We start from the raw sequence: 25,169 nt of genomic DNA, 5'->3' as shown, positions 1-25,169 counted from the left end.
CTATGGATCTTGTTAATAGTAGGTGTGTGCTCTGCCACCAAGCTTTAGCTCAGTACATATACACAGTTTATAAATGATTGCCCGAATATATACAAATAAAACTGTTTTCTCCAATCAATAATATAAAGATTATATATTAATTTATTTTATATATTCTTGGAAATAGTCTTCTGATCTGTGGATTCACCTTCAAACTACAAAGAATGTTTAGAAGTTAAATAATATTTAACCATTCTTGTCAGAATTCACTTGGAATTTGTCTATTTAAGTTCTAGGCAATATTTTATCAGCAAAAACACTCCAGTATTAAAGTGGCTTATGCATTTATTTTCTTTAGAATTCTTTCCTAATGAGTCATTCTTAGAAGAGGGTTATTAGGAAAATATATATAAATATTTTAATAAGTGTTGATAAATATTTTTGAATTATACACCATGCATGTTTAAATGTCTCTCACCCAAATATGTTTCAAATCACTACAGTCTAGAGACCATACTATTTAATGAATGGTCTCCAGGTCCTTTCACACTTGGCATATGAGAGTTATTCAGTAATATTTGCTAAACAATAATGGTTACCACTATATATTCTCTCCCTTTTAAGGAATGTAACTTAGATTTTAATGGGCAGCTCCTAAGTCTACAACAAAGACAACTTTTTATAGTCCCCCTTGTATAGTTGGGGCACATAAGAAATTAAGGCTCTTCCAGTGAATAATGTATATAAGATTTTCAAGGAAGCCACTTAAAAGAAGATGATGGGAGCTGGGAATATGGCCTAGTGGTAGAATGCTAGCCTCATATACATGAAGCCCTGGGTTCGATTCCTCAGCACCACATATGTAGATAAAGCCAGAAGTGATGCTGAGGCTCAAGTGGTAGAGTGCTAGCCTTGAGCAAAAAGAAGCCAGGAACAGTGCTGGGGCTCTGAGTTTAAGCCTCAAGACTGGCCAAAAAGTAAAAAAAAAGAAAGAAAAAAGAAAAGAAAAATATGAAACTGTTTTCTCCCTACTATTGTCTTTTCTGCTGCTTGAAAAATAGAATTAATGGCTAAACCTCCAAGAACAAGTAACTCTGTGAACAGGACTCACAAGGATACCCAAATTTAAGGTAAGGAAGAAAAAATTATCAGGAATCTAGACTCCTTATAACCACAAGATTTCCACTTTATCCTTGAATTCCTGTCTCAAGACAGTCTTTATAGAAGATAGGAATAAACATTCAAATAACTTAAGTCCATAGTTTCTCACAATGGATTTTAAAAAGCTAAATATGTATGAGAAATTAATGTTGGACTAGCTGATTTTAAATTTGCATTAAATGAAAATGAATATATTGATTCCAACTTTGGCTGTACCAACCTATATGTAGTAATTTCAAAAATTGGAAATGCCAACACATTCAAAATTTTACATTTATTTTATTATCAGAAATGTTTAATTAATGAATTCTACATTTAATTTGGAGTCACTGATAGCAAGCCATGACACTGCGTCATGTTTCTCTGTGTGTTTGCCTATATTTTAAATATCTATAATTTTTGTAATCCACTATCTCTGTCTCTCTCTGTGTATATATGCATATACTTATATATGTGTGTATATATATTTAATTTTTATTATAATTTTTCATGGAAAACAAGTTTTTCATTCCTGCAGAGAATCAGCAAATAGCTACATTTAGTTTTTGTTTGTCAGTATTCATTTTGAAATGAGTCAATCCAAAATAGAATTTTGTGAATTATTCCTGTGAATTTTATTTCTGAATGTAACTTATAGGTGCCCTTAAATACAATCTATAATCAATCAGATTGAGAACCTCGCTATATTTAATTTTTCATCTGAAAAATCAAGAAAAAAATTGATGATGCCCTGAGATTACAGATGCAATATGCAAGCAATGGGACTGTTCTGTCCTCCTCGGGTCCCCGTAGCCCTTCTCTACAAAGTGAGTATTGTAATTAACACATGCATGAAAAACAATTGAAAAGTTTCTCCTTCCTCTATTAATTTTCTATTTTTTAACAGTGGCTAACATTTCAAGTAAAGATATACTTAAAAACTTTTATCTTTACTTCAAGAGAGGTACTTGTAACCTATTTTTTGAAAACAAGTTAGATGTTTCTTATTTTTGCAGAAGAAAGCAATTTCAATATAATGGTACAAGAATAGGACCAACAGTTACCTCATTAAAATTTTTCTTTGAGATAGGTTCCCCCATGTTTTCCAAAATACTTGGTAGTGATTTATGCTTATTTCTGAGAAATGAGCAAAGATTGCTAGACCCTGAGTTTAGTGGAAACATTTAACTGAAGAAAGCTTCTGCAAGGTAAAAACATTCATTTTTCTTTGCATTTGGTTCTCAAATGGAGACAAATAGCTTAAAAGCAATATTAACCTCATGTACTTGGGCTATTTATCTTCATAAGGAACAGTCTGAAAACAAGAAAACAAAGCCCATAAAAATGATTTTATTTAATCACACAAGTATATCTCACAAAAAAATCTTTAGTTATTTCCTTAGGGCTTAATTCTAACCTCAGTAACTCACACACAAATTCTCTGGATGTCAATGGAGACTGTGCATGTGGAACTCAGAGCCAAATTTGGTTGTCATGGGTGAATTAGTCAAGGAGGGCATTGGATCGATTTTTTAAAAACATGAAATACTCTCCTTTTGTAATCCTTTTTTCATCTTTCCAAATTTATTGACCTAATCTAGAGACAATTATTGAATCTCCGTTAGACACACCAAACCACAATCTCACGCACGCATCACAGTCACTGGCCTTAAACAGTTACCTTTCACATAAATGTTAATAATCGTGCAGCAGTATTTCATCATAGCAAGAAGAGAGGATTGGGACAAACTACACAACAAGGTCAATTTCACTTAAGGAAAAATGTTAACATTTTAAAAGTCAGCCATCCGATTGGGCTTATTATTGTATTTTCCTTATCTTGTTACAGGACAGTGATTCAATTATATTAAGTGCTGTAGTTATTTAGGGAGCTTAAAATATTTATTCAAAGTCAAGATATGTAAGTGCAAAAAAAGTATCATCCTCTAGGTTTTAAAGAAATTGTGCTTTTTTAAAGAAATATGCCTTTAAAATGTTTACTTACATATATTTGCCATGCTATTTATTTCACTGAAAGATAAAAACTTCTTCAAATGACATGTAACTTGTAAGAATAAAGAAAGATTCCTTCTCCTCAGGCCCAATCACAGCTCTTATGTTACTGAGTAAATTTAATGTTGGTCTTGCAATGAATATCTTCAGAACCTGATGCTGCAGCATTTTGAGAGAGCTCCCCCCCCCACCCCCCAGTGACTCATTCACTTTGCCCCAAATCATTTAATCTCCTGGTTCTCAAGAGCAACCTAAGAGCCACTGGCAAACTTAACTATACTCAGCTTAGAGTGAACCACAGGGATCTTTTGAAGATCAAAATAAAAAGATTCTTGGGTCCTGGCTTTCATTGTTTTCCATTGTGTGGTCCGCTGTAGACTGAGCATTTCTAGCAATCCTTTCTGGTATCACCAGTATTGTGCATGCACAGACAAAGTTGAGGAAAATGAGTCTAGATGAGGTTGAAATCCAGAGAATTAAAGCTGAGCTAGTCATAAGAGGGTATGGGATGAATTGCAGAGTCAAAAATGTTAGGTCCATGGTACTTGCCTCTATAGCACAATAACAGAAACAATATTAAGCCAATCCAGAAATCATTTCTGGCTTAGATACATGTTCAGTACTAGGAATTCAATCAAATAGAGTACTACTGTATATTGACCTTTCTATACACAACCAATCTTGCCATTCTAATACTATCAGTTACAATTCTCACAGTCCTGTTAACCAGGACTGCTATGAGCTGAATTATGCACTTCTCAGTCCATATATTGAACTTCTAAATCCAGTATATTAGAATGTCATATTTGGGGTATAGGGTCTTTAAGAATGAAAGTAAATTAAGATGAAGTCAATTAGGGTCATCTTTAACCCAATTATGACCCATGTCCTTACAAATTTTGTAAACTTAAGGAATTATAACTTGTATATGAGAATTTTTGAGATTTGTAAAGTGAATCTATTATTAAAATAGCTTTTCATACTTGCTCACTTCAAAAACAGAGTGGTTTGTAATGATTATATATTTGTATAGATTTTACTTTTTATTATTATAAAACTACATTTGAAGACTTCTAGAAATGGTGGGAGAACCAAAGAGCCATGAAACAACTTCACAGAAAATATAAACTTCGGGTAAAATTTTCCACTTCTGTTGAAAGGCCCCAGAAGCATGCTGAAGTAAATGGATTCTTGCGAAGCTGTATCCAGAAGAGCAAACAACTTGGAGATTCTATTGTTCTTGCTCATGCAACAAACTTCCAGTCTTAGGATGACTGGGTCAAAAAGCACATACAAGCTCACTGTCTTGGCTACAAGTAGCAAGGAGAGTTCACAGCTTGAAAAACAGCTGAAAAGTGTCTAAAATCAGACAGAAGTCATTGCCTTTGGAAAGCAACTGTGGAAAGGGTGAGAGTTGTTAAGCTATCATTTTCTTGCCAAGCATGCTCTCTGAAACCTATGTGTATGGTAGCAGAAAAAAAATATATATATATACTTTTTACACTGGTTAAATATGGCAAAGAGATGTAGTGTTGGAAGAGAGACTGGAAGTTTAAGCAGAAAATTCTAGAAGTGAGTGAAGAGAAAGATCTGACCAGTAAACCTGAGTGTAAACTCTGCTGTAAGTCCAGATGGATTTCAAACTCTACATGGATCAGAGATGCTGGGGTCCCAGAATGGGCTGGGGTTCACACATACTACAGAGAAATTTATCCCTGGAAAGCTTGTGCACAAAGAGATGTTGTGTGCATTTTCTGCTTTTCAAACAGAAGGCATTCCCTAATCCATGCACGCTCGGGTGCCAGGAGCTGAGGCTTACCAAGTGGAAGTGCCAGAAAACAGAAGTGGAAGTTGGAGAAGAAGATGGAAATTTAGGAGGCTTTTCCAGAGGCAAGGAATCCACAAGAATGTGAAACACAAAGTTTGAATGGAAGAAAAAAAACAAAACACGGTGCCTAAATGCTTGAAAAATTGCCAGACTCCATATACACAAAAGAGACGTGCAAAGATCCAGACTGAAAAAACAATCACAGTGTGGAGCTGTAGTACAGACAATTTAACTGCCTATTTAGAACTTAGTGAAACATGAATTTGTGTTGGCATGAAAAATGTACAGCCATGATGGAATAAACTGAAGAAAATGGGGCCCCGGAGGATACCTGGGTCAGAGCTCAAATTGTTCCCCTGTCTAGGTATCACTTGGTATTGCCCTAGTAAGAAGGGCTTTGAATCAGGGGTGTAAATACGTGCTTCTCCACTTATTAGCTGCTATATATAAGGAAACTGCTTAAATTCTCTGTTCCTTTGTCTTCTCATCTCTAATCAACACAAACAGTAGTATTTTTTTGAGTATTAAGTAAGCTAATAAAAGTAATAAATTTTTTCAAGGGAGAGCACTCTCTAGCTACCATGACCTTCTAACACATCCCTGTAATACCATTTGGAAAGGGGAGAGATTTCAGGGAAGATACTGAATTTATTAAAGACATGTTGAATTAATTTTAATTATCCTACTGAGTAATGTAATAGAGTACAAGAGCAAAATACAGTTACTTGGGGGAAAGTTGTACTTAGTTTCCTTGCATAATTGAACTCAATTGGTGTCTAATGTTTAACATCTACGCATGCTCACATGCATTCTCTCCATATTGTTAGCCTACACAGGAGCACTTGCCGCTGTCTTGCTATTTTTAAAGTAAGGAAAAATTGAGAAATTTATTATTTTAAAATCATCATCAGGGGCTGAGAATGTGGCTTAGTGGTAGAATGCTTGCCTAGCATGCACAAAGACCAGGGTTCGATTCCTAAGTACCACATAAACAGAAAAGGCCAGAGGTAGTGCTGTGGCTAAAGAGGTAGATTGCTAGACTTGAGAAAAAGAAGTCAAGGACAGTGTTCAGGCTCTGAGTCCAAGCCCTAGGACTGGCAAAAAAAAATCATCCTTTTCAAGCTTTTAATTTAAAAAAGAAGTTCTAATATTATTTCAGTATGGTTAGGAAATGTGGTCCTTAAAACTTTGGAAAAATAATTTTAATTCCATTTACTTATTATATATTTATAATTCTCATGTTGAACTTTTTTTTACCCTGATCATTCTTGAACTCAAACACTTCCCTAGTGTGTAGACGTCCTGTTAAATATGAGGATACAGTGATGAACAAAACTCAGTTCCGTTCAACAGTCTCACAAGGTAGACAGTTTAACAGGCAGACAAGCAATGTTCTAAGTAGAAAACATGGCAGCATTAGAGGGAGGAAGGAGGGTATCCTCACAGCATTTAATGCAGAGTCATCAATCAGTTCCAGGATGGAAAGAAGCATTGTCGAAGCCCCATCATAAATATGAGAAGGCATTTCTAAACAGATGGCACAGAAAGCAATTCTAGGAACTGTGAAGATTATATATAAAGTCACAGTAGTATAAAACAATGAGGTAAGTTCAGGGAATTATGAATAATTCCAACTTTTTAAGCATAGTGGGACATAGGGAGTAAGAAGACAAGCTCTAAAAGGAGGACACGATTTAGATTGGATTTTTATTTAATCCATATGCAGTGAGAGTCTGAAATAAGGCCCTAGAGTGAAAACTGAGAGGAGAGAATGAATTTTAGGCTAACAATGAAAGGACTAGGTAACTGGTATGCTATACTAAGCCAGGGAATATGATGTGGGTGTGGATTTGAGGCCCTAGGAAAGGTCAGATATTCAGATACTAAGTATTACACAGATTTCTTGCTTAGATGAATATGACTATATTAATAGATATGAAGTTTCTGTGATCAATGATAAGCTGAAAACAGGGCTAGATAAGCTTGGACCTGTCCATGTGAATATCAAACTTCACCTGGAATCGTGACATGATGCTATCAGTGGGGAGGTTGGAAAACATGAATTTGGAATTCAAAACATACTAATGGGCTGGATATTTTTATTTGGGAAGTATAGAAATCCCACCAATGTACTTAGGTTCTGTGAGATATCACAGAATGAAAGGTAATCTAACGAAACTCAACTATTTTAAGACACGAGTAAAAGGGGTAATTAGTAAATAAATATGTTGGTAAATTAATCAACATGAAAAAAATAATCAGCAAAAATCTAGTCTAGAGACAAAACACAAGTAAAAGAGCTGATCAAGCACAAAGCTTCAAATCCAAATCCCATTACTAGAATGAACATGCATGCGCACACACACACGCACACACACACATACACACAGAGTGTGTGGGGGGAATAAAATCAATCATACTAGAAACTTAGGAAGATTCGATAATGGAGAGAAAAATACAACAAAGTGAGAGTATTGGGTTGGGTTAGGAAGGAAGAAAGGAGGAAGAGAGAGACAGAGACAGAGGGCGACAGAAAGATCACCAAGTGAAGAGAAAAAAAAATTGCAAGGAAAAACCAAGTGATATAGGTTTCCTATTAAGAATGATGTGAATTGAACAATAAGTGACTGGGTGAAAGAACAGGTAGAAATAGTGTCATGTGGCAGAAGCTTGAAAACAAAACATGGAAAAGGGAATTGAAAGTGAGAAATACATTGTATACTAACTACTATGGTATCCTTGTGACTGGAACAAAAACTACAGAATTATGGCCTACGGGAAAATAGGGTGAAAGTATCTGCAGTTTTCTATAAGACTTAGAAAAATTTAAAATAAACTTGATAAAACGAAGACTAACACATCGGCTGATGATAATAATAGCACCATAAATGTATGTGTTAACACCCTAAGTGTAATTGCAATTTGATAGAGATCCAAAAACACAATACACTCATCAGCACAAAATACTCACAATACACTTATTGTCTAATACTGAAAGTTTACTGGTCATGAAGGAAGAGGGGAAACTTGGAATGCTTAGTAAGCCCTATCAATCAGAACAATCTCACACAGTCATTACAGATGGGGCTAAAACATGGAGATTAAGTGTGTACAGAATGCTTCCTATCACTTTCCTCAAGTAAATGTTCAATATTAGTTGACATTGTACTGTCTAATGAAAGGTATTTTAATATTTACAATCAAATTCTTTTTCTGCTAAGAATAATATCCTCATTTATTTTGCATCCACTCTTAACCAGTTAGAAGGCAATAGATAGTAGGGGGAAGGAAGGTAGGAAGAAAAGGCTTCAACAACTCAGAAAATACATTATTTTTATAACCAAGGCAACTTTTCCATCAAGCCAATGTTCTTTAGAAAATCTATTCCAGTGTAAGATAAAGAAAAGATATAGACCATGCATGCACAATAGATAGATAAATCTATCTTTCTCTTATGGTAGCCAGGATTTCTGATTTGTGTCATAAGGTGAATCATATTCCATATCTATTTCTTCATAAATCTTACCAAGAAACTATAGGTTGAGCTCTGGATTTTCATGCCATAAATCTATGCAAAATATGGTCTTCCCACTGACAATGTTATGAAGAAAGATTTTTTTTGGTGGTTGACACAAAATAAATTTTGAAAGACTGGCAAAAGCCCATGTAATTTGAAGCATGAAAGTAATCTTACTTGTTCCACTTGAATTAGACAACCAGGTGCTTTGTATTAGTTGAGGAACCTCCATTCAGTATAATGAGTTGAGGTCAATTCATCTAATGCATCTCATTACATTGAAGGAAGATAATCATTTAAGTGGCTTGTTTTCAAGTTAAGAATGAGAAGGTTTAATATATTGGGGAAATTAGTATTAATTCAGTTTCCGTATCTCACCCTATCCGAGATCATAAGAATTTTTTGTAGGATTTGGAAGGGTTAACAATAAAATGAAAGACTGAAAAAAATTACTATAAAAATCAGTCCTTTATCTGACAAAGAGATTTTAAGCAGCAAATGGGACCTAGCATTTTATATCTCTAGACATTTCCAAGTTGTGGAGTTACCTGTAAGTGTTTACTTTTGGTTTTAGTTCTTTAGGTTAATGGTCAAGGGTTGAGTTGGACTTTTCCAAGGGAAAGAGTCAACGGAGCAGCCACCAAAACCCTAAATCAGAACAATTTGAGCAAGAAAAAAAATGTTATTAGATTATAGTCTTAAGCATACAATGTATGTTTATTAGTAGATATAGACAAATGGCTAAGCAAATGAGGGAAATATTCAGAATTTAAAATTAACTTCTGTAGATCCTCTGTCCTTGAAATTAGAGAATATAATTTCCAACTCCTTGGTTAAGGATCAAACATGGTAATTTTGTTTCAATGAGAACAGCATAGAATGGGAAGGGGAGGGTAACTTTACAGTCAAAACTCCTGACAAGCTCTTCCTCCACTCTGATGATCAAGGTTAACTTTAATGGTGATAAGTCATGCTGATAGCATGCCCCTTGGTATGATGTGATGAGAATGGCATTTTATCTCTGTGATCTGCCTCACAGGAACTTATAACCCCAATCATGAGGAAAACATCAGACAAATCCCAACAGAAGGACATTCTACAAAATACCTGACTAATGCTCTTCAAAACTGTGAAGGTCATCAGAAACAAGGAATGTGTGAGAAACTGTCAGAGTCAAGAAGAGGCAAAGGAAACATGACAACTAACTGTAATATGGTGTCCTATAATGAATTTGGAACAAATAGCAGGATGCTAAAGACCATAAAAATCCGAATGAAGTATGGTGTATGGCTAAAACAAACAACTGTATATACAGTTGTCATTAATTATAGTACATGTAGCACACTAATGAAAAAAATCAGTAAGAAGGTAAACTAAAAATAGGATACATAGGACAGTTCTCTCTACTATCTTGTTGCCATTTTTCTACGAATACAAGTGTATTCAAAAGATATTCAGGTATGTGAAAGTTCTTTTTAATTTAAAAAAATCACTTAAAATGCTTTTTAAAAAATCATTTGAGAGGCTGGGAATATGGCCTAGTGGCAAAAGTGCTTGCCTCATATACATGAAGCCCTGGGTTCAATTCCCCAGCACCACATATATAGAAAAGGCCAGAATTGGCGCTATGGCTCAAGTAGCAGAGTGCACAGTCTTGAGCAAAAAGAAGCCAGGGACAGTGCTCAAGCCCAAGGTCCAGCACTGGCAAAAAAAAAAAATAAAAATCATTTGAACATATTATCCAGATGGAAATCTTTGACATGGATGTTCTTTGTGAGAAGATAAACATAATTTTATTAGACTAGAATCAAATTTTAAGGTTATAAGCAAAATGAGAAAAAGAAACTTATGGGGGCTGGGGATATGGCCTAGTGGCAAGAGTGCCTGCCTCGGATACACAAGGCCCTAGGTTCGATTCCCCAGCACCACATATACAGAAAACGGCCAGAAGCGGCGCTGTGGCTCAAGTGGCAGAGTGCTAGCCTTGAGCGGGAAGAAGCCAGGGACAGTGCTCAGGCCCTGAGACCAAGGCCCAGGACTGGCAAAAAAAAAAAAAAAAAAAAAAAGAAACATGTCAATACAACATGATTTAAATATTATGATACATTACTTATTTGTGTACTTTTGTTATAAAACTTAGATTTTATCACTCACAGTAATATGAATTAAAAAATACCACTGATGATAATTTGCTGTTCTTGTTAAGCATTTGAAAAAGACTAAAACACTGTGTAACAATGAATAATATACAATCATGTTATCATATCAAACAAAAACACTGAGGATAAACATGTTTATGGCATGAATTCGTCTTTAAGTTGTTGCTGTTTTTATACTTAACTTTCTGTATCTTTCACAGGTTGTTGAATATAACTCCACCTGTAATATACTGAGACTGAAAATATGTTCGTTTTGTAGTAACATTCAAATATTTTGAACTATTAAAAGAATTGAAATGACTACCTATTATTTAAAGAATTTCAATCTTTTCTGCTTAAATACAAACTATTTTGAAAGTTGAAATTGTGCCAGCACTGAAGAAAGGCAATAGTGTGCTTTTCAGCCATCATTTACAAAGGCCATAGATTTGTATTTAAGTAATGATATTCAAGGTTTATTTGTTCACTGTGACCAATTTCCTTGCCCTCACAATCCAGGACAGGAATCACAAAATGGTCTAGTCCCATGGTTATTTTTTCAGGATTCTTGTTTCAAAGACTTTATTTGAAATGTTTTTCAGATTGTTTAATGACTTCAGACTTAGTTTTTAAAAACATTAATATTCTCAACAATTTCATAGAGCACATTTGAAATCCGATAATATCTTTCAAAAAAAAAAAAACAACCTCTAAAATAATCAGCATGGCCTATAAGACTTCCTGAAGACTCGATGAGATCTGACTATATTTTAAAAGCCTTTTGTACATAAATGCTTAGCATTCATCAAGTAGAATTACTAAAGTTACATAGAATTACATGTCTAATATTGCCTTGTTTAAAAAAAACAACAGCAGGCACTTACCTTAAATGCAACATCTTCCCTGTTATATAACATCTGCAGAAAGTAATCATTTCATACCATAGATCACTTCTGTCATCATTTTAAGATTTCTAACCTCTCAAACTTACTTCTATTATTACCACATGATTTATGAGCACTGATATCTCTCAAAGGAGCTATGAGATTAGCATTGTAATCTATCCAGCATCACCTCAGAAGGTGTTCTTTCTAAAATATACTGTCACACTGTGGTGACACTATGATTCATTTTTGGGGGCAGTTCAGAAATGTACCTTTAAACTTATCTCCACAATTTTAAAGAAAAAAAGAAAGACAAAGAATTGGAGAAAATTGAGCTATATTAGTTTGCTTTGACATTCTACAGGAATAATACAGACTTTAATCAAGATTTACAATAAACTATAATTTCACAAAAGGCCCTGAGTTTAATCTCCAGTTTCACAAACAAGTTATAATTTAATTCATCTAACACATTATGATTTTTCCATTACTATGCATGTAAATAACCATACAAGTCATTAAAAATGAAACAAATGAGTGATTTTAATATTCCATTGGACATGTGTTAGAATCTGTCTTACATTAATGAATTTGTACTTCAATAATTCTTTAAACTTCAAGGAAAAAAGTACAAAGTGCAACCTTACATTGGATAAAGTATTAAGTACCTGTAGAAGAAAATGTGAGAATATGTTGCCTAAAAAATGTATAGGGTGACATTTTGAGAATAAAATGTAATAGATTGATGGCAACTTCTCAAAACATTTTCCTCTCTAATCTCTCACTAAAACAAACAGAATCCAAAGGTGTACAAATTGCTTATTATTGCCAGGCCCTTTGGGTTAAAACTCAAAATAGTATAGCTGGCTTAATTCAGAGATCTTTTCAAAAGAGAGAGATACTGGAGAGATACTATGTCTAGTTCTTTACTAGACATAGTCTAGAATCTGTCTGTATATCTACAAGTTAAACGCTCTGGATTGTTAAAAACAATACACCTGGTCATTATACAAGTCTCTCTGCATTCACACAGTGATACCAAAGGAGGATATTCTTAGTAGAGGAATGTAAAGTTGTAATATTTATGTGCATCTGGTCAGATAAACAATATTTATCAAAATGAACTCCAGGAAGTGGAAACAAGGTTTTATTGCTGTTTTTGTTTTATGTCTGGTTTGCTCCTTTATCTGTCTTTGGGAGGGTAAGGGGGGACAGAAATAGTGGAGACCAGGGTGAAAAATGCAGCAGTGGTACACACTAGATACTATGTTGAAAATGAACTATACAACTTGTGGGTGGGGAAAAAAGAGGAAAACTGGAAGAAAACAAGTAAATGGTGACATTGTTCAAAAAGAAATCTGTTTTTCTGATTTATGTATCTATAACCCCTCGACATATCATCTTTATAATAACATTGAAAATGCATGAAAAAGAAAAAAGTTTTATATATAAGTACTTGACATCTGTGTAGGTCTGACTTGTATTTATCATTCCTTGTCTGCATATCAGACCATCATTATTACATGATAATCTTTGGGCTTATGGCAGTATATTTTAAAGTGATTTATGTAACTATAACTCCTCCACATATCACCTTTAAAATAACAATAAATAAATGGGGGAAAAGTGAGTTTACAAGTTTATGTTGTTTGTGAATCAGTATCAAGTCAATTCCATGACATTATTTAAAAAAAAATATTTCTTCCTTTAGGGGGAGGATCTCAAGACCTTTTTTTTTTTTTCTTTAATTAATTCATTAATTCATTTGCCAGTTCTGCAACTTGAAGTCCGGGTCTAGGTGCTATCCTTGAGTTTCTTTTGCTTAAGGCTAACCCTCTACCATTTTAGCCTTAACAGTACTTTTGGCTTTTCTGGTAGTTGGGTGAAGATAAGAGTGTTGCGGACTTCCCCTCCTGGTCTGTGTGTGAACAGTGATCCTCATATCTTAGCTTCCAGAGTAGCTAGGATTACAAGCCGCAGGGTCCTCAATTTCTTTTTTCAAAAAATTTATTACTATGTACCAAATTTATTTTACTCCAGTTCAACTGTGATTTTTATTATTATTTACTTTTTTATCTAGTTTCCCTCTAGCTTATTTTTAATGTTTGATTTTGCTAGTAGTATAAGCATTTCCCACTTATTGTGCATTTATATGCTGTTATTGGAGCTAGCCAGAAGGTTCTATATCTCATCATAGTAATTTGGTCTATTTAATTTTTTCCCTTTATTGTCAGTGATATACAGAGGGGTTACAGTTTCGTACTTAAGGCAGTGAGTACATTTCTAATCCAACTTGTTACCTCCTCCCTCATTTTTTCCCCCGCCTCCCCTTCCCCATTTCCCTACTCTTCATGAGTTGTGCAGTTGGTTTACACCATACAGTTTTGTGAGTATTGCTGTTGTATTTGTTTGCCTTTTTATCATTTGTCTCTTGATCTTGCTATTCCTTTTCCCTTCCCTCGTTTCAATACACGTATACAGTAGCCAGGGTATGGATACTGTATATATGTGTAATTTGGTCTATTTCAAAACAAGCCCCTTACTGTTGTGCTTGTGGAATGTTTCAAACAATGGCTGCATCACCTCCTAGCACTGTTCCCAGCTGCTCTGTTCCCATGACTCTTCATTCTTCCTTGTGTTTTAAGCCTGAGGTATAGAAGTACCTATCTGCCACTAGTAGTAAACTCTTGCATGTCACAGTGCCCTTGCTTCGATTTTCAGCCTCTCTAACACCTTCGTAGTCATTCTTTACATGGAGTTTTGTAACTTGTGCTCTCTGTTTTTCTAACCTCACACCAAGTTGGAGCAAGAAGGAATGAGGCCACTACGCTTAAGGTCTCTTTTCTTTTCAATGATGCTCTTAAATACTTAAAGGCATGTTTATTTTCTCTTTTTCTCAGAGTGTTTCCTCTAGATTTTATGATTTGGTTTGCACTATTTATCCTTTTCTAATTTATCTAGGTTTTACTATAAATGGTATTATAAGCTTATGGTTCTGTCTTCTCCAAAATCTCATGGAAGAATATTAAAAATGATGTAATAGAAGTGATCACAAGAGCTTGTTTTAAGTACTAAGAATATAATAGGTCCTGTGCTAAATGCTTTACATACATTATCTTCTTATATTTCACAAGAAAATATAAAGTGGGTACCAAATATTCCTATTTAGCAAATTTTAAGTGTAGATTTTCAAAGGATTTAGGTGGGTTACGCTAAGCCACATATTCTTCTTGAAGCTATTCCAGAATCCAAGCTGTCCACTTTGTTCCTTATTTATTCCATCCTAATACAATTATGGGAGAGGGAGGATTTTTTTTTCTGAAATTTACACAATTCTCCTCTTTCGCTCTCATCTTTATTTTTCAGAGTTTAGGTACAACTAAGTGCTCACATTGATTCTGGATTATTTTCTAAGGGCACTGTCATAGTTGTGCCAGGAGCAAACTGGATCCTTTTCTTGTTGTCCACTGTAGATTGGACTTTGAATTATAAATTTAAAAAAGAAAAATTATGTATAGGACTATATTCTATGTTTCTTTGCAATAAAGATTTAAACATCATAGTATGTTATATAACAAAAAATTCTCATTAAAGATAGTAACACATTGAAATGGAATTAAAAGTGATAACTAAGAAAAAAGTAATATTTGAATCAGTAGAAAAGTAAAAATGTATGAGTCCTACTTAATATGAAATGGCATTTTTTCAATCCACGGGTCTAGGGTAAGGGTATTATTCATTTTCTTGGTGTCTGTGTCTCTCTGTGTCTCTGTCTCTGTGTGTCTTTGCCTCTGTTTCTCTCTGTCTCTTTGTGTCCTTCCCTGTTTGTGTCTGTCTCTGTCTGTCTGTCTCTCTTTCTCTCTCTCTCTCTCTCTCTCTCTCTCTCTCTCTCTCTCTCTCTCTCTCTCCTGCTTCTCTGGTTCCTTGATTACTCATTCTCCTTCAGTCTCAGACTAAATAATTCCAATGTTGTTTCTTATTATTCAGCTAGCAGATAGCATATGGTGAGACATCTTGGGCATTTATAAGTCAATAAACCAGTTCAAATAATAAATCAAAACCTCTCCTCTCTCTATGTAAGTATGAATATACATAAATTTATGTATATGAGTTTGTATGTGTTTGTACATATTTTATACACATATATGTATAACATGCACTAATTCATAAATTTTGAATTTATTTTTTCAATATAAGTATCCAGTAATACTGGCTTAATCTGATATTGGTAGTTACAGTGAGGTACCGACTAGATGTTCTCTAAAATCAACTAATTTTTATTAGGTTCTTATACTAAGATTGCATGTTTTAAAGTCTAATCCTAGAAATATGGTAGTGCCTACTCGCAATTCCCATACATTGCATTTACTTTAGTCATATCTAGTTCCATCAAACACTTTACTATGCTTTTCCTTCTCACTTCCAGGGTAGGTTCTCATAAATTATAAAGTGTGATATTTTGAGCAACATGTGGTAGGTTGGAATGGTGAGGGGGACAGTAAACCATGTTAGCCCAATAGCTACCAAGTGTCCTGAGCCTAAACATTCTTCATTGCTACCTTCTCTGCTCCAGAGTGAATCTATTCAGAAGTACCAAAGCTGCCTGCACTGAGGCTTAGAGGCTGTTTCCTTTTTTTTTTTTTTTTGCCACTTAGGTCTGAACCAGCTGAGTGTCCCTTTGATATCACTGTAATCCATCTTACTTAAGGTGGCGCATTTGATTTCTTCACCACCAGGCCTTCCTTCCACTTCAGGAAATAATCCTCTTTCAACCTTTTACCTATTCAAATAAAAATACCATCTTGTATTAATAACATCTTTCCTGAGGAAGCTCAAATCATTTTTCAGATTTTTTTCTAGTCCTCACAGCATTCCTGTAAGGTAGGTAATGTCCACACAACAACTCTTCTCAACCAAGTCAGAATGATTATGCAAGGGGATTAGGTGCCTGTGGGTATTTTCAAGATGACTTTCATTTCCTCTAAAAATATATTTACTGCGGATTGAAGAAGCGAATTTATTATATGTATATATGGGCAAAATTTTGACTTGGAATAGTGGCTGCATTGTCCATAGTATTTTAAAATTGATATTTTTATCAATTTGCAATAGAACTCATTTTGATATTGTTAGTAAGCATTTCTAAGTTATAATGTGTTGGGATGAAAGTATTAAGGATATAATTGACAAATTCTGTGAAATAATAGTTTTGATGTAGTCAATACACTTTACAAAGATGTTTTGAAATTTGTTGATTTTTAGAAGGAAAAATTAATTTTAAAAGTTTAAATTATTTAGTATAGAAAAAAAGATTAGTACATCATAGCAAGATAATCTTATCTTTAGATACAAGTTGTAGCAAAATAAATTAAATGGTAGGAAGAAAATAAAATTATTAATGATTTAAATTAAGGGAAAATTAACCAGTTATGTAGAACACTTTAAGTATGTTAAGACCTAAATAATATGTTTTTAAGTAACAACTGAAGGTTACAGAAAGGATAGTAAGACAATAGTATGCATACCTATGGAGCTGCCTATGTGTGATTACTGTTGTTCTTAGCACATTAACTCAATTATTTACCCAAACAATTATTGTGTTCTCTCCAGATAGGAAAACCACCGCATGGGTTTCATCACTTATCTAAAATGGTAGAATAAGGCTTGAAAATATCCTGGCTAGCTATGAAAATATTGTTCTTTCGGACTGATTTTTATACATATATTTCAATTTTATACCTTAAGTACATTTATCAACATGAAGTTTTCCTTTTTAATTAAACAGTTGTGAAGTGAGTGTGGGAATTTTGTGAAAGTTGAACATACAATCAGCTTTACCTGCACAGACAAATCTAATGTGTATTTTATGCACTGTTGCTCTAAGTCTTGAGAAATCCCACAGCATCCTATAATGCCATCCTTACAGAACTATATTCTCAAAGAGCAGCCTAAAGGTTCAGATGGATGATTAAAACGATTCACAAGGGGCTGGGAATATGGCCTAGTGGCAAGAGTGCTTGCCTCATATACATGAGGCCCTGGGTTCGATTCCTCAGCACCACATATACAGGAAATGGCCAGAAGTGGTGCTGTGGCTCAAGTGGCAGTGAGCAGAAAAGAAGAAGGCAGGGACAGTGCTCAGGCCCTGAGTTCACAGCCTAGGACTGGCAAAAACAAAACAAAGCAAAACAAAAAACGATTCACAAAACCCTAGCCAACAAAATCTTGCATAACAAAATAAACAAAATGAAAACTTCTGAGTGGATATTCAAAACTGTATAAATTTAAAATATTATCTGACATGGGTACATACAGTTCTTAATACCTACACTTCAGATAAGGTAACTGAGGGTAAAAGAATGGTAAAGATATGTTATACAATCAAATCAGAAAGTGAGACAGCCAGGACTCACAAGCAGTTTGACAAATACCTGACTTCAACTACTACATTAATATAAAATGCTCATGAATTTCTGTAGTTAATGAATATTTAGCATAAAGATACTTAAAAATAGCAATTAAAAAGTAGGTACTTATTTTCTAATCATAATTAATATTTGCTTCATCCTGGAAACACTTCCCTTGTAAACTACTCATTGATATAAAGAGACTTCAAAACTCAATTCAGGTATCACCCATTAGGAGTGCTTCATTTAAATTTATAGCCCGATCACACTCATGAATATTGAATATAAACATCTTAAACAAATTATTGGCAACACAAGCACAATTAAAAATGTATCACACTGAACTAGGTGTTTTTCCAGAAAGATAGAAGTGTAGAAAATTATGAATATATTAACATCCAAATAATATATTGGCTATCGGTCATAAAATTTATTAAAAAAATGAAAATATGTCATGTCAGAAAATGTAGTATACCATTCATGAAGATTCCGTAGCTGCTTATGATTTGATCTGCTTTAAAATCCGTACATGTAAAAGTACTTAAAGTGATAAAAGATACCTATAAAAGCCCTGTGAGAAGCACTGTGTTTAATTATAAAATGTTTGAATGCTTTCCAACTAATTTCAGTACTAAGAAAATGTGCTCATAAAAATGTGATAGGAATAAGTATAAGGTTTCTCAAAAGTCTAAACATAGAGCTTCCCTATGACCAAGCAAGTCTACTCTTGGGCATTTAGCCAATAAAATATAAACAATGCCACATTAAAGCTACCAGCACAATCATGTTCATTATGGCTCTGTTTGCCACAGTCAAGATATGGAAACATCCTTTCAGTGGGCGAATGGATCAAGAAATTGTGGACTTCTATGCTTCCATCAGAAATAATAATATTGCACCATTCATAAGGAAATGGAAAGGTTTGGAAAAATCATATTAAGCAAAGTAAGCAAAGAACATAAGTTACATGATTTACCTCATTCTAGTAAATAGAATGTGCCTGTAAATACACAAGTAAACACATTGAATGATAAAAATAAAATAAAAATAATTCACTGACACATCACAAATTATACGGTTCTTTAGGCAGACACAATGAGACCAAAGGAAGATATTCATAGGAAAGGATCACAGAGACTCAACAGCTATGTGCATATGATCATATCAAATATTTTACAAAATGGGCTCCAAGGAATGGAAGCAAGAGAACTTTTTGTTGTTGTAGTTGCTGACTTTGTTGTCTTTTCCTTTTGTATTACTTAGCTTGTCTTTTGGAAGGTAAGGGTGGGGTATAGGATAAGGTAGGATGAAGAGTGAACTAATACAGCAATGGTACTCACTAGACAGTATGAAAAAATGAACTATACAACTTGTGGGTGGGGACAAGAGGGAAAAACTCGGAAAGAGAGAGGGAACTTTGACATGGTTCAAAAAGAAATATACTCATTACCTGACTTAGGTACTATGACCCCTTTGTACACCGTCTCTCCAATAAACTATATTAAAAAATAAGCATAAGGTTTAAAAAGAATAAAAATTGTCAACTTTAAGAGCAAATAGTGATCCCCACAATTTCATTATGTCCTGGACAAAACATGAAAATAGTTTTTAAAAAGTAAAGCACAGTGTCTGATTATGAAAATAACCAGAAATATATAAATCAATCTGATTTCTGTAGAGTAGAAACAAACAGGTGACATAATTCATAAAATGGTAAGGTTTAGAATACCAATATGATAATAATTAAAATTGTAATAATGTATGTAGCACTTAAAGTACATTTGATAACAATCTTAAAAGAATTTTTGGTAAAACTTAAATTTCAGATTAACTGAAGATTCAAATCTTCATGACAAGAAATAGAAAACACATAATGATAGCTTTATAGCTTAAGGTAGGGTCAAAAACTCTTCAAACACTCACAGTTCATAAATCAATAAAAGAAAAGAAGGAATCAACCTTAGTACTAGGAAGCAATCCTATCAATCAAAAGATAACAGAGATGAGGGGAAAAAAAGAAATTTCACCCAAGGTTTGGGAAAATATTTTATTTTTTAAAACATAAAGCCAGAAAACACAAACACAAAGATACACAGACACAGAGACACAAAATATCTATATGTCATATATGTAGACATGTATGTCTATATATGTAGATCTATATGTGATATATAGATATGTGTGTGCACACACAACTACAAATAACCCAGATTAAAAAATAACAGGAAATATATAAATATTCATTTCTCAGCAGAAGTTGCCTTAAGTATTAGAAGAATAGGCTTGGTAGCCATTATGTGTGTTGGAACCCTAATTGATGCTATTTTGCATTCAGTATGTTGGAAATCTCTAAAAATGCCATACCAATTGCTGCTGAAGATGTGACATGATGGAAAATTATGCATTGCTTGTGGAAACATTAATTTTCCAAAAAAACTTGTTTGGTCTATAATTTAGATTTATCTCAATACATTTCCATGCCCATGTCTTAAATCTCATCAATTCTTATTAGATACATGTCTATTTTACTCTTGTTTCATTGGCAGTTTCATCTTAACTCACAACATAATATCTATTACATATATACAGTATACAGAAAACAAAAGTAGTTAAAAATTACGCTTTTCAGCTTATACTTTTTATAGGGGAAGAGAGATTTCATTGTAACATTTCCAACCATGTCTACAACATAGTTGAATAAAGCTATATTCTTTATCATTCTGCTTTCCCTCTTACCAAAACTATTTCAGAATTTTTAATTTTTACCATATTCATAGTTGCAAATAATATATGTATATAAAATATATGTACATATACACATATATTTAAGAGTTATATATTAACATATTTATTCATAAATAATTTATGCATTATGTAAAATAGGTACATAATATGGGTATATGTAAGTACATGTATATATACATATCCACATGCATACATACATCTATATCTATGTCTCTATCTATAATCTTTTTGTGTACTACTCCTGAGGCTTGAACTCAGGGGACTCGGCCCTATGCCTGAGCTTCATTTTGCTTATGGCTAGCACTTGAGCAGTTGAGCCACTTTTGCTTTTTCTGAGTAGTTTACTGAAGATAAGTGTGTCATGGACTTTCCTGCTTTGGTTGGTTTATAACCACATCCTTATATATCACCTTCCTGAGCTGCTAGTATTACATGCATGATCCACCAGTGCCTGGATGAAATAATACATTTTGAGCACATTAATCTTCAAATAATACTTTCTCTTACTATTACTAAACTTTTTCATTTTCTATTTCATTCAATACCATTTTGAAAGAATACTGAGTCTAACTCAGTGGACTCATTTTACAACCTGCTACAAGGTCACAGCTGATTGTTTCAAAGATACTATTCAAGAAAAGTAGTCAAAATATTCACCTTAGGTAAAGAATTAAAATGACTTTTTAAATCTTCTTTGTCCTCAAACTCCAGCCACTCTCATCAAAACTAACTGGGAAAAGCCAAGTGAAGAAAACAGCACTGTCCTATCTGCCTACTGGTGCCATAATTTATACCTCACTTCTAGAAAGGTGAGGGCAAGTAGTGTGTGTGTGTGTGTGTGTGTGTGTGTGTGTGTGTGTGTGTGTGTGTGTGTGTTTAAGACCCAGAAAAGACCTGGAACTTTCAGATGGAAACTGAACTACACGTTCCTGCCTCGATAGCTCATCCTTCAAGGAAAAGCAGATTGCTGGGAGGAGAAGATGATGGATTGTTACAGGTTTTGTTTTTTTAAACCTTTAGGTTTATTTCTTTTTCAGCAAATCAATGTCTTTCTGCTTTGAAACATATTATAAATACTACTTTAAAAATAATGGAAACAAGACATAAAGTTTATGTCCTACAAATGCATATTGTCAAATCTATTGATAAAGGAGTGGTAAGATTATTTTTATTGGGAAAAATTTCCCAGTGTGCTCAGCCATTGCTAAAATACAGAGTGTAAAATCATGTTTCAGTGTGGAGAAACCCTAACTACTTGGTAGTGCTGTTACTGCAAGAAGAAATTTAAGACCATTTGCAGGATGAGGTTATTATAAGATAAAAAAATGTAGATAATCACTGGATAACTAAATGATACATGTATATGTACTCACTAATATAACAACAAAAAGACAAAAAGACTATGTGCATTAAAACTTCAAGCTCCTGTCTTTATGTAGGTATGTATTGAGTATGAACATTCCACACTATTCATGCTAGATCCTGTACTGTTTGTTAAAGAGGAAGAGTTGACTACATGTGCATGTAATCAGAAAGAAGGGATGGAGTATACTATATCTGAAGTCATAGACAGAAAATCTAGATATTAACACCTATTCCAATAACCCTACTTTGTATATATTTATGTATGTGTGTATGCATGTATGTGTGTATATATCTAACCTCTATCTACCTAGGCAAAGATTTGTATTAGACATTTTAGATACAGAACACATATTGTGCCCAAGGAGAGCAGTGGAAAAAGAATAAAAACATAATTATTCAATTTTGAAGATCAACAGGAAAGATAAAAGATTCTGGAGCTGATTTTTATAGAAGCATCATGAAATCCTTCTCTTAAAAGATCCAGGTTACCCTTATGAACACATAAGATGATGGTGAGTGAAATGAGCTCCATGAAATGATTGTTATACCACTGTTGTAACTACTGTCAACGTGCTATGTGTAACTGTAGCTTCTATTATTGATGATCCTCTTGTATCCCCTTCCTGTGGTTGTACCTACACTATCTCTGTATCTTATCTGAGTATATTGGAAACCATGTATACTGGTAAGCAGTGGTATATGGGGTAAAAAAATACAAACAACTACAAAAGCAATACTTGAAAAACTGTTTGGTGTAAATGAACTGAACAACTCATGGGTGGAAAGGGAAAGGGGGAGGAGGGTGGGGGGAATGAGGGACGAGGTAACAAACAGTACAAGAAATGTAACCAATGCCTAATGTGTGAAACTGTAACCTCTCTGTACATCAGTTTGATAATAAAAATTTGGGGAAAAAAAAGGATCCAGGTTTGTCTTGGAGGAGGAAAGCACTCAAAAATAGGTAAAAAAAAATGCACATACATATGGCTTAGATGAAAATTTAACTAATAATCACCCACTGTCTTAGGTGTACAGAGTTTCGATAGCCATTCTGCCTATGATTTCATCTCTAGTGCTCTTATCACCAAGAAAGTTTACACCAAGTCAACCAAAATGGAGACTTTGGTCACTATTCTGAATTTATATTCTCTTTCACGATTTATTCCTCTAATTGGTTCTCAACATGTATTTTCCCCATCGTCTTGAACTAACTTTGCTAGTAAATTAGGTGGTTTTTAAAAAAATATTTTTATTATCTTTAAGTCGTTGTACAAAAGAGCTGTCATTCAACAAAGCAGTTTATGAATATGGTATGTCTTGATCAAATTCACACCTTTCAGCATGCTCACACACACATATCCCAATCCACCCCATTCCCTCGCTTTTCTTAATGTTTAGGATATGTATTTTTTGCCATTTGACAAAGCAATGTATGTGTACAATTCTTCTTGATGTGTGTCATCCTTCAATCTCTTCACCCTACTTCACCCCTTCCCTTATTTTTCTCAATTCTGTGGCATATACAATTCATTCTTGCCTACATCCCTCCTCTAATTACTTCTTTCATTCTTCTACATCATTCCTCTTGGACCTTTTCTCCCCTCATGAAAGTATCCATTTCCTGGTACTTATGCTGTTGGTCGTTGATTTAGTCTCTCTATGGAATTATACCATTTGAGCTCTCCGTGGAATCTATTATACTTTAGTTAATTCACCTGTAACTTTCCATGGATTTTGATACAGTCAAGACTGTAAATGGAATGATGGTTAAGAAAGAAGATGGGAACCCATGAGCATAGAAAAAATTACATTAATGCCATAGAAGGATTCCACTGGACTGCCATTTTGAGCAAGAGCTGTCCATCTCCAGGGTACTCTTGTTTTCTCTAGTAAAATCTCTAATTTTTAGTTACTGTATGCATACTGTCATTGTGAAGTAAACCTGAATCCATGTTACAATAAATCATATGTAACTAAGGAGTATCTTCCATTTGCAAAGACAGCCTCATTGGCCATTTAGTGCAAATATATATGTATATATTAAGTATATTATATATAATGATACATATATATATATGTATCATTACTTATCTTAAAGTCCTGGGAAGAATTTTTAGTTTATTGAAACACTTTAACTTTATCCAAATATATTACTCCTCTATAAACTGTTATAAAACAGTGAATTATCCATTCTGTATGGAGAATTAAAAGTTTTGACAGAAAATTTTGAGATTGCTTTGTCCCACTATGTATAGAGCACACAAAATTCCAATTGTTCTATGGAGTGTTCAATAAAATTGCTCACAAAAATAAAAATAAAAATGCGAGTTACACCCAGGATAATTATATTTTGAATTTTGTTCTACAGTCTTGAGGGAAAAAATACTGTGTGCATTTGATGATTTAAAAAATTACCATTTATTCTATATTTGAAACTGAAAACAAAGTTTGTTATATAGCTCTTCTTCAACTTATGAGTTATTAGAACTTGAGCTTAATTTATAGAAATTTTTAAATGTGTGACAGTTTATTATAGATATAGGTAGTGCCAGGACTGCAGCTTAAGCTCAGAGTCTCATGCTCTCCTTTGGCTTTTTTCCACTCAAGGTTGGCACTCTACCACTTGTTCTGCTTGAACTTTACTTCTGGTTTCCTGCTGGTTGGTTGGAGGGAAGAATCTCAAGAATATTTTTGGTCTGTCTTTGATCCATGAACCACCAGCAGTTGAAAGATTATTATTTCTTTTTAATAATGTAAGTTTATTTTTATAATACTATGCATATATATTATTTATTCTGTGTACATATTACTGTTATTGTAAAATACCAATTCACAAAACAAGACCTATTTTAACAGGAAATGTATAAGATTCTTCAAACTAATGGGAAATATCATTCAAAATGAGAAAGAACAAGAGTGGAGTATGGATAGAAAAATACCATATGATCTAAATTGTATTGTTCTCAAGCCTAAATTCTCAACTACATAAATGGTTAGCATCTTAAATAACAAATTCATGAGCTGCAGGTATGCTTAGACAATACCAATCTAATATATGTCATAATAAATAAAGAAATGTACAGTACTTCATGCCAGTTTTATATTGCACAGTTAAGGTGTGCACTGGAGGGCTCATTTGAGATGTTTAGTCTA

Source organism: Perognathus longimembris, chromosome 21, assembly GCF_023159225.1.
Source record: "Perognathus longimembris pacificus isolate PPM17 chromosome 21, ASM2315922v1, whole genome shotgun sequence".
NCBI classification, from domain to species: Eukaryota; Metazoa; Chordata; class Mammalia; order Rodentia; family Heteromyidae; genus Perognathus; species Perognathus longimembris.
Note: the sequence above shows the minus strand (reverse complement) of the source record.